This window comes from Pomacea canaliculata, linkage group LG2 (assembly GCF_003073045.1).
Source record: "Pomacea canaliculata isolate SZHN2017 linkage group LG2, ASM307304v1, whole genome shotgun sequence".
In the NCBI taxonomy this organism is placed as follows: Eukaryota; Metazoa; Mollusca; class Gastropoda; order Architaenioglossa; family Ampullariidae; genus Pomacea; species Pomacea canaliculata.
Genome location: NC_037591.1, coordinates 18438637 through 18450863, shown reverse-complemented (window position 1 = coordinate 18450863; position 12227 = coordinate 18438637).

The following is a 12227-nucleotide window of genomic DNA, read 5'->3' as shown; positions in this document are numbered from 1 at the left end:
TTGATACAGTAATTATTCTTTATATTTTTATATACTTCCTTGGTTAGTTCTAATTATTTGGTGGTGTGTGTTAATTATATGACTAGGAGGGTTTGGTTTCTTCAACATTTCAGAAATGTGATTGTCTCCTTTTCCCGCCATTAATATAGCCTAGTTGCTGAACGGTTTCAGGCACAAACAATTATGTTTGGCCTCTTAAACTAAAAAAAAAAAAAAAAGCTTCTACTCCCTACTAGTCCTTAGAATACACGAAGTTATTAAAGTGATTTGACGTGGATGGTTACGAACACGTGAGCAGAGAGACAAACCTAACCTTCTTGGCAGGCCTGTCGCGTAGCCAGCACACATTCCGCTGCTGCACGTCCCCGCTGCCTTGTCGCAAACCTCGGTGTAGTTTCTCACCACGTACATGGTACACAGCTTTTTCTTGTTACAGCGAAATTTATGTATCTGGGCAGTTTTGGGCCAGTGTGACTAGAACATCGAAGACAGGAAACAAATTTGGGGAGCTTGAGTTCATCTTTAACGCTTAAATACTAGTGGCGGTAGTGCATTTTTGTTTGTGGTTGATGTAAAATTTAGTGCAGAGATAAACTTTTCTCCAAATCTGAATGAATACATCCTTTCGTTTCCCGAGAAACACGCCTACAAATATTACATCCACAGAAAAAAGAAATCGAAAAAAACACGCCCAGAATTGTATGGTTACACCACAGACTTGTGTGAAACAATCCATGCACACTGTGAGGTCTCAAATCAAACGGAGAGCAGGGACTAATCAGGGGATTCTACGAAACGATTTTGACTTCTTTCTGATGGATATAGTTTGCCTGTATATCTCTAGACCAGGGTCTCAAACTTCATATTAGCATTATTGGGGCCACAGTGGAAAGTACAGCCAGTCAGCAGGACGCCACACGAAAAGAAAATGTTTTTCATTAAAATTTACGAACACACTTCACTGCAGTTAAATACTAAAAAATTACACGTTTTCATAATTAATATATTAGTCATTGCAAAATTAATTGCTGGAACGGTAGGGTAATTTTCACCGCGGGAGTTAATCACACATAGCAGACAACATACATATACAACCGCGGACTGGGGGGCCGCGGCCGCACAAATTGTTCTTCTCGGGGCCGCATATGCGGCCTCTTTAGGGTGAGGACCGACGGTTTGTGTGCCTCTCTAACCCCAAGTGAATGAGATAGTATTTCTCCCAGATTTCTGGTACATAGAACGATCCACTCCTGATATTTATTGCATCATTACACAACTTTAATTTTACACCCCAAAGTAGGCCTTCAAATCACTAAACAAAAAAAAATTAGCAAGGAGGATACACATAAGCTATAGTATGACTACTTTTAAAAACTGTGAATATGGCAGTTTCATCTGACAGTTACTGTTTCAGAGCATTTTTTCAAGGAGGATGAATCAGGGGCACCATGGCCAACAGCATGGTAGAATTAGTAAAACGGGATAGCGAGGTAGGGGGATGATAGTGATGAGTTGACAGTTCAATATCAAGTTCTAATATTAAAACCACAGTCAAAATCAAACAGTAACTATAATGATTCTTTCATCTGAAAGGAGTCATCATGTGGCCATGATATCGTCGCCGACTTCTCATTTTCATTAGTATTGTCCTACTTAGAAATAAAGAATCTTTCATATGCAATGTTTAGTCTGTGTATCATTAGCCATTACATGCTACGACAAGCAGGAATGAGTATCCCATTGTCACTGCTACAAAGAATAGACTCAATTTCTAGCCCACGGCGTAAACTTTTATGTAATCTAGTGCAGAACAGAACCGATGTTTTCCTGAAAGTGGAATTAATCAAGCTTGCATCGCCGTCAGTTTTAGCTGACAGCTCCAACAGATATCACCACCTTTCATCGGATTTTCCTATTTTGACGATGTTGTGCTACGTCATTTGGTCGTACGACATCATCCATACGTCACAGAATGGCAGAAATGTGTAACGAGGTTCTGGTGCCGACACTATTGACCAGGCCTTTATCACAGTATCGTCAGGTCATCTCCAACACAGTCTTAGCCTCCTGGTGGAGAAAAATAGTAGTTTTGAATGTTTGAAACACTAGAAATAATGAAAAAAGAGCAACTGAGAGACGAGATCACTACTGAAGAAACTTCGTATTAAACGGACTACACATACCCACCATTTAGCTTCAATGTTTGACTTAACATAATTTTTGTAGAAGCAGTCGGGATCTCATTGGGCGTTTCTTCGACTTCAATGGTAAGCAACAGTTCATATACCTGCACATTGACAAGTCTTGTGCAGGGCCATGTCTTGGGTACGGGAATGAAGTTTTAGTCACTATATAATGTTCAAGATTTCCATACTGCAGAACGCTTAGAGCAGCAATTAAAGTACCTTGCAGAGCCTGCCTGCCCACCTTGCGTATGCTGACAGACTTAACGAACTACCATACCATTATATGGAGGTTGACGAGTAAACTTCTCGAGATATGAAAGATGGACTCATGTTTCTACTGCATCGATATCGATACGTCTCGATCGTTCCAAATGGTGGCTCTAGACTATAAGAGGCTCATCAGCTTAACCCCAGACCTTGCTTTTCGAGCTGTGCAGAGATTCAGGCTGCTAGTCTCTGGAATAACATGCTTATATCGATGATTAAGCCTTTTTAAAGAACCGTTTTAAATAAGAATTTTGCTGACTTTCAGTTATATCGACTTTGTCCAGAACTATTGAGACTAAATCTCTCCAGAAAGGGCAGCGTAGTTTCAAAAATATTGAGATGACGACATAGCTCCTCAGTATGAGGGCATACATAGCATTGAACTCGAGCACCAATGGAACACCTGCTTTTACAAAATTCAGTTATTAATATCGACTGTACCGGTAATTGATCAAGTTTCTTGTTCAGTACATTGATTTTTTAACTGGCTTCAGCTTAAACGACTTGTTCAAAGCACCAAATTTTTTCCACTCAGCCAAAAGAATACAGTAATTCTGATTAAGATGTTGGTCTGGGTTTTTTTTTTTCTCTACTTCATTTTAGGGATTTTTTGTGCACACCATGTAAGACACAAAGCTGTGTCATCTTTCTAGTAAAATGGCAACTTACAGATATTATAAAATTTGTCCAATAATGATAAAATGTTCTTCAAAACAATTAAGTTTTTAAAACATATCAACAGCTGAATAAGTGATATAAATATATTCGTTTGACAAAGGGATACAAAGCTAACAATGAAGGAGAGAAGGATGCTGAGGGCATCACCATGTGATATCATTTGGTTATGCAGCAGTTTCCACCACCAATGTGGATACTCTTTGCCGGCCAGTGGTTGGCACAGCTCTCAGTGCCTTCTGATTCCATTGTCTGGTTTTCGTCCCTGCAGCATCATATCGACTTCTTAGAAGGTGATTTGAAGTTTTATTATCATTTTAGCATTTTTTTTTTCTTACCTTGGCCAAGAGTTATGAACAGTAATTTTGTGAGATATAACAGAAGTTGAAAGTCCCAGCCTTTTTTTGCCATAGTGTTGGAAAAAGTTGAAATAAATATGGATCACATTCAAATAGATATGACAAAGGAAAAGAGTAACCAAATTAGTGATATTTTCCAGGCATTGTAATTATAGCGAAGCCAGCAAGATCACTATTCCTTTGCTACAGGGGTTGTTATTTTATGGTTGGAATGCCAGTGGATCAATTTTTCTTATACTATCTGATTTTCAGTATGTGAAACTGAAATGCTTTTATGGTAATGAGTTTCATGTTATTAAGTGTGTGTATATACATGTAAAATAAAGACCAACAACGGAACTTAGGTCATTTTGCAGAGAAGGATCTGAGGTCCCACAAAGGCCACATTTGCATTCATGGGCCCCATGAAGACCTTGAGTCTGAGGTGGTATATATATGTTACATTATTTATCTTCCCCTCAGTGAGCCAGTCATTTACAAGTTTTCTCAATCATCAATCTATTTTTAATCCCCACTTATCCATCCACTTGCCAAAAAAATACAATGCCATTTTAAGTTTGAACAAAATGTTTAAATGGCTTCAGTTGAATACAGATGCACAAAACATAAAAAATGCAACACAGTCAAAGGCAGGGAGGTATAAATGCATGTTAATTCTGATAATGTGCAAACATAGTGAATAAATTTATGTATGTATAATGGGTATGTTATGTGCGTAAATGTGATACAGGGCATAGAATGCATCTGGAGAGGGTTTCTGCACATATGATGTGAGAGTAAATTGGAAACATTAAAAAAAAAAAAAAATCAAATTTTATTTATACAATAAATATGCCTCTTTTCACAGCAAAAAGGAATGTAGAGTAGGGGACTTCATGCAAACCTCTGAACACAGTGGGAGGCACACATAGCAAAGACTGTAGACTGGTACCACCACATGTAACACTATGAGCAGAGCCAAAATATTCATCTCTTTAAAAACTGGATCAGTGCAAAAACATTGCTAGCATGTCTGGCAATAGGTCTAGAGCAAATAGACAGATCACTTTGTAGACAAGAAAGCTGTGGTCATGAAAAGCTGGCTAGATACATATATCCATGACAACAAATTGTTGCCTGAACACAATAACTGATGCTAGATTTTTGTAAAATATCACGAAAGTTAAATAAATGAATTTCAGCAATGACTAATATCAGTAACATTCCAATATAAAAATAGTTACAAAAACCCAAAATAGAAAACGTTTTCATGACTTCATTAACAATTTAATGGAAACATGTCCTACCAATGTAAAAATAGAATAATGAAAGTAAAAGATTATGAAATTACACTATGACAATCAAAACATACTAAAAGGATATTACATCCTCCCTGTTCCACCAAAGGAGAGGAGGCAACCCCTCAATCTTTTTAAACAAGTTTCAATCTTTACTGACAAAAGTCTGTATAAATGGTATGATCATACACTGTTCAAGAACACAGGATGTGGATAATAGAGATGGCGCCAAGTCATCATACTACTTCAAAATATTCTGTTACCTTCAAAAGTCTACACTTTTTAGCGACTTTATGCTCTTATTTATCCCCACATATGCACATCTGTGCCACACACACAATATCTTTCAGTTCTCTGTACACTATAGAAGCGCATTCTATATTAGGGAAAACTTTCAGAAACAGGCTTTGCATACAGTAATTTGATTGAGGTAAAGACATTCTTCAGTATGAAAAGTCTTTAAAATCCTGTCTTTTAAATGGGAGAAGAACGAAATGACTAGTATAATAAAGAGTGCCCACCAGACTAATATGCATATACACACATATACAGATTACACATGCATTAAAAAGACAATGCATGTCAAAAGGGCAGATCTTACCTTAAAGGAACTGTGGAGCTGAAGTGACTGGTTTAAGCCCTGATCTCATTTGGGACTATTTTTTAGAGAAAGTAAAGGCAGTGGAAGGAGGGGGTTGGGCTCCACCTTCCACAAGCCCTGCCCAAGACACCATTTCTCCGCCAACAGGGACAGCAGGCCTTGGACTCTTCACCTTTCTTCACTACCTCAACATCACTAGAAGATGTGTTTTAAGCTATTGCTTTTATAGTGTAAAAAAAAATTGCTTTAAATTCATGGATCCCTGTATTAAATTTCCTCCTGAGTAAACACCTAAATTGCCAATGTAGGAGAATAGAATGTAAAATTTGGATCCAAAAGAATTAAAACTTTTTTTAAACATGAACTAGATGATTAGTTTAATCTCTATAAATATTAAGTTACACCAACACTGTTATGACTCTTCTTGTAAACATTAAAAGTGGAAAGAATTTGTGTGAAAACTTTGCTGGCAAAGCTTTCAACTCCTTTTTCCTTAATATGGGATATTTAGTCTGAATTGAAATCAAAACCAAAGTCAATTTTAGTGCATACTATGCAGCCAAGTTAAAACTCATTCTTAAGTGCAATATGTAGCTGTGGGTTAGTCATGTTGACTTCCTCTCATTCATTTAGACACTATAGCACATGTGAAAATCAAGTGTCTTCAACTCCCTGGAAACCCGCCAGGGTTTGCATTCAAAGCAGCCAAAAACGTTGCCACCTGTGAGATATACTTAGGTTGTCAAACTTAAAGCATTCTATCGAATCTTATTTTAATCGAATCGCGAACAACAAATTTGGATATGGACTTAAGAATCACTTTTTCCAATTGTATAAATTAAACAGAATTCTGGGCTGTTTATGCTAAAATATTTTATCATTAAGGCTACTAGAGCACTATGCTGTAAGGAAACATAGAGCACTAGTGCTAGAGCACTATGGTAAGACTTGTTTGACACACTGCAGGCAACAGTTGTTATGTATTTAATTTTATGCAAGCAGTATGTAGCTGCATAAACAGAAAGGCATTTTTAATTAAAATTATGGATGTCCCTTTCTTATAAAGAAAAAAAAAAAAAAAGAACCCAAAACAAAAAAATGGGTGGGACAAGCAACCATGTCAAAGAGTAAGTAAAGCATTTGAGACTTTAGGTATCATGTACTCCCTGTAGAATTATAGAGCTCTGAAGGTGATGACTTCTGCATTTAAAACCTCGATAATAGTTGTCCAAAACAGTCTACACATGGTGTGAAAAATAAATCCAGTCTGTTCTAAGATGAACAGTACAATATGGACACACATACATATATTTCAAAACTTTGTAGATCCTGGAAGAAGCAAAATTTTATAAGTAACAAAAAATATTGAATAAGTTTTATGTGACATTCCTCAAAAGATTCTTATCAGGGCTCATTGAAGAACTTTACAAAGTTGTTCCATTGCTGTGCGCATAGGATACTACATCCAAGAGTACATTAGTGGCATTTTTCATCTTTTGGATCCATTTCATAATGCCTACTTTTCATCAACAAGCAATCTTTATTCATGTGTTACATGGTGTGTGACCATTAGAATTCCATGCTAAAATGTTTTGTCAGCATTAGAGATCACAGGTTTACTGTAATCCTGAATCCAAAAATATTTCTTAAAAATACTTCAGGATATACATACTCCCTTCAATTTTTCAAAAAGTGCTGTTGAGTTGGACTGTTAGTAGTAAGCCTGTATTTCTGCATAATTTTTCTATGAAGTTTCATTACAATTTTGATTTGCCTTGCGCTATAATGTTAAATTTATTTTTTGCAATCTTTTAAAATGCTTGAAAATTTTCATATCTGGGTAATAAGTGAGGATCAAGGTCAGCAAGTCTTAAGAGTTAAAGATCACATTTCACTGTGTCTCTGTGCTTCACTGTACAAACTTGACAACTGCCCTTTTTTTTTCATTCTTTCACTGCCATCATTATTGATTTCATCTGTCATTGATCATACATCCATCAAACATACAGAATGTGTGCAAGTCATAAGCTTGCATGCATAAGTGGGCCACTGCATGATATTTAGCCAAAGACATGCACCATCTCACTAGCAAATATTGAACCATTCACAGTTGTCTAGCCTGTCCCCTCGCATTACATAGCCAATTAGAAATATAAGCATTAAGTTGCAGCTGGCAACATAGTGGGTGGAACTGTACAGGCTGTGACATAGTTAGGGCACATGGAGGGCAAGAGACATGAAGAAAAAGATACTTGGTGAACATATGCTCCACAAGGGTCTGGAGGAGCAGAGAGAGTGAGGCAAAACTGCTTGTGAGTGTGTGTGTACACTACATATATTTTGGGAGACAGAAAATCCAATTCTATGTTCATGCTGCTAACAGCATTTAGATGACTATGACAAGATGAGAGAAACTAAGAGCCATGATGACTATAACAAGAAGATAATATGAAGATGCCAGTGATGAGGTAAAAGCTACCACCATTTTCTGGATCTTGTCATCCTTTTAGAAGGAACACTTCGAATTCTCCTCTTTATCAACATCATACATATACACTTGCAAACAGTTCTTTTTACAATTTTTAAGTTTAAGAAAACTTAAAGCTGTTACAAAATCATCATGATACCAACCATCTAAATCTAAAAAGACAATTATCAAAAACATGAAGAATCATCAAGGAAATTAACAAGGAAAAGCAAAATTTTGACCATCTTCTCTCTAAGATGTACTGACATTTTACATAGTGTTCTGTGGCTGTTCATATAGACCCTCTTCTCATCTGCCTCAAAAAGCTTTAGATTTTCAAGAAAATAGTGAGTGATGACTGAAGCTTCTCTTGGTAATGAGAGGAAAACAATCACACTGCAAAGACAATGTTAATAACAGGCCAAAGATTTATTTTTAGGAAATGCTGGCCTGTAAAACATGAGTTTATCAGTGTTGAAACAGAGAGCTCAGTTTATTCACGCTGTTAGATTTGATCTTAATCTTAATGACTATTTTCTAAGACTCTAGAGAGGGAGGGGTGTTTACGCTGTGTTCAGCAGCTGAGGCTAATTATGCCAGGCAGCCAGCCCTGTAAACAAAAACCCACAGAACACCAGACATCACCATCGTTGCCACACACAACACGACACACACCAACCAAAAACACCGCAACAAGCAGACACCACCAAACACAACGTGCCAAAACACCATGAGACACCCACACCAGAAAAACAGAACCAACCACAACACACTCACACACCACTGGCAGCACCAAACACAAACAAACAAACACACCATTTCACTGTATTGGTGACAGGCGCTAACCGTTGCGCCACCGGACCGCTACTAAGACTCTAGAGAAAGAAGGTATGTGATCACTTCACCTACATTAAGATGATAATTGCAGGCGATATACACTTTGTCACGCAAATGATTTCTTGTGTTACCATGTAAACCCATCCATGCAGAGTCTAATATGAGCAAGGGATCCTAGATTGGGAAAAAGGGACTTGTAATGACACACCAAAAAAGTGTCACCTGCCAAACGTCTAATATTAGTTGAATTTACCCTGTATCATATCATGAAATAAGAACTTTAAAAAAAAAATCAGACCTCAAAAATAAATAGCCTCTTTATGTCAGTATGGCTACTTGCATGTCTCCAAATTGTGGATGTCTACACACACATATATATATATGACTAGACAATGCTAAAATGTAGATACGAGAGAGTAGCTGTTTCAACTGTATGAGTTGAACAATAGATGTCTTTACAAAGCATGCTTTGAGCCAAAGACTTCGCATATAAATTATTTTAACTATGTTACTGTTTTTAAAATTATGGGACTGTATCTGCCCTACATACAGTATTACTGTTTTGACTGAATGCCAGTCCATGTACATACAGATGAGTTCATTTCTAAGTATTTGTTGTTATATTCAATTATATTTATCTTCTTAAAGAACGCCATGCGAAAAACCCTTTGTGATCACCATACCTAAACACTTTGGGAGGCCAATAGCATAGGCCAATAGCAGGTGTTCTACGGGCAACCAAAATCTGATGGCCGCAACATCTAATTGCAAGACATTACCACAAACTAAAAGAGAAAATGTGTATGAAATAGAGACCAGAACTGATAACATACATGGTAGCAGATATCTATATGGAGAACAATTCAAAGAGGTGAACAGAAATCTGCATCAGGATTGTAACAGCGACAGCAATAATGGCCAATCTGAACAGGATTTGCTACCCAGTAGTTTAAGGGAATTATTATAATTTCCATCCTGCTCTATGAATATTAGATACAGATTTTGCTGCTAATATAAGATATAGAATTCAGGCATTTGAGACTTCCTAAATGATGGCAACAGTAAAACATCACAAGATCATCAAGTTTGAACATGTGATCTGGCAGGTAAACTTAGAAGAATGATGGACTGACAATACCTTGTAAGACTTGTTTACTGATTTCCAAGAATATATAGCAAGTCTTGTCAGCTACTGTTTTTACTGAGCCTCTTTCCCCTCTCCAGAAGTTGACCCATACGGATTACTAGTCTAGGTCAGCCAGCATCAGTCAACAGAATGAATAAATCATCAAAATTTAGCTTGACAAAAAATGTCTGTGCTTTAGCCTCTTCAGTGTTAATCTTAAGTATTACCTGGGCTTGGAACTCTACCTAAAAATGACTAACCCCAAGTGAGGTAACATGGTTGGACCTCAGATACCATGAGCACTGCTTGGGGCAGTGTTTTGCTGCCATCTAATGCACCATTACTTTTTCCTTGTTGGGGGAAGGTTAAGGCTCTATGGTGCAATTTTCTTGTAACAACAGATTTTGATTCTTTCTAGATTAAATGTAACCCAAGGTAAGCTATCTGATAACAGTTTTGGTTTAAGCGTCAAGACTAGTGATAATTCTGTTAACTAGCAGGCCAAATTAGACTATTTGCAATGTGAATCTTATTTAGATAAAAAAACTATTCCCAGGAGTTATAGATTTTGCTATGAAACTACTTCTGATATGTGCCCTATTATCCAACATTGTAGCCAGCTGTCCATAAAACTTTCTTAGCCTGTTAGCTTCTGCAACTGTTCACGCTTCAAATTGCCTAACATTCCACCGGATTCTAGAACGTTCTGGAGAGCTTGTTTCGAGTGGCATCTAGTTCTTAGTAGAAGAGCAACTGTAAAGCATTTGTAACTAGCTTGGATGTCAGACAAGCTGAAAATTTTTTAGTTCTACACTTACAAAGGTGGAACAGAAGAAGGGCACCAAGAACAACGATGCTACAAGTGTAATGAGGTTTTGTAGGGTTTTATGAACACATGTTACTATTTTGTTTGGTCTCAGCTCCAAGGTTTTCGAAAACTTTTAATTGTTTTGTTCACAGAACAAGAATTTAGAAAGCACGTACATTTAGGCTGAAACGTTTACAAGCATTACAAGTAGTAACTCGATCATATGTTGACCCTGATCTTTTTAAAACTTGCATGGGACTGTGCTATGTTTATTTTGGATTTAAAAGAATGTACTACCATAGCAGGGTCACCCTGTCTGCCTTGTAAAAAAAAAATGAACAGTTTAATTTTTAAATTAAAAGCACAATATAAAGCCAGAATGCAAAGAATCCTTCAACATGTCTAGCTTGATGCCAGAAATATTCTGCAAGCTTTCTAAGATGAAATTGAACCTTATCCTATTAAGCCTTACCAGCCACCAATTAATACTAATGCTAACAATAGATTACGAATGATTGCCAGTCTCTAAACCCAGCTGCAGCAAATTTTGTAACGTGACAAAAGATTCTATGATATACACTTATATACATAATGTAAAAGTCAATGATGGTAAAACTGAAAGGAAAAAAAAGTATGAGCAAATCATCTTCTCGACCTCTGTTCAAACTGAAATATGCGCATTAGAAACTCTATGAAATTGGATTCACCAACACCATGCTGGCCAACATGCAAAAGTCATCAAAATGCAAGTTGATAACAAAAGCGCATGAATCAACCAGTCAAAAAAAAAAAAAATGTACTTTGTTGTTTGTAGGTTATTGGAAACCTATTAATTGTAATGAGTAACAAAGGAAGAATAAAGATGAAAACAATACAATGTACGCAGGATACATATAAGCTTGTCGATGAAAGATATGGGCTTGGCTCAAGTTACTACTTTATCGAGTATGTATACTGTTGAGCATGCTTGCACTAGACAAAAAGGTGAACATGCGACTCTGAAAAAAAAACAAACCCAAACAGATAAATCATGTGTCCTGCTATCGAACAAAATTCCACAACTGGGAAACAGGCAAGAAAAATTACAAACCAAAAATATTGGTTAAGAAAGATAATGTCAAAAGAACGAGCACTTTGTTTTACATTTCACATGGCAATTCCTAAGGCCAAAAAAAAAACTGCGTTTCTTAGGGGGGAAAAATTTTCTCTCGCCCCAAACTGTAAACAACCAAGGCCACGGGCTCCAGCGAAAGCATTTCCTCACATCTCTACAGCTGAACAAAGTACGTAAGCAATACTCCATACTCAAAAACAACCACATCTTGGAATTAAACCATTACATGCGTCAGTCACCACAAAGTCATACCCATACAATCAATCTTCTCATACACAAAACAGCACACACCACACACTAGTTGGAATGTGTGCATACAAACATGTATGGTATGCAAATGAGAAAGATGACCCACAAATTTTTAGACAATATCTGATTTCAAGTATAAGCTAATTCATCAAAACTACAATTTGTAGTATTTGATGACAACGATGACAACCCTAGCTAACTTGTAAATAAGCACCAGACCGTTCATGTTATAAATTTGATCCATTATCATCTCCTCTTTTG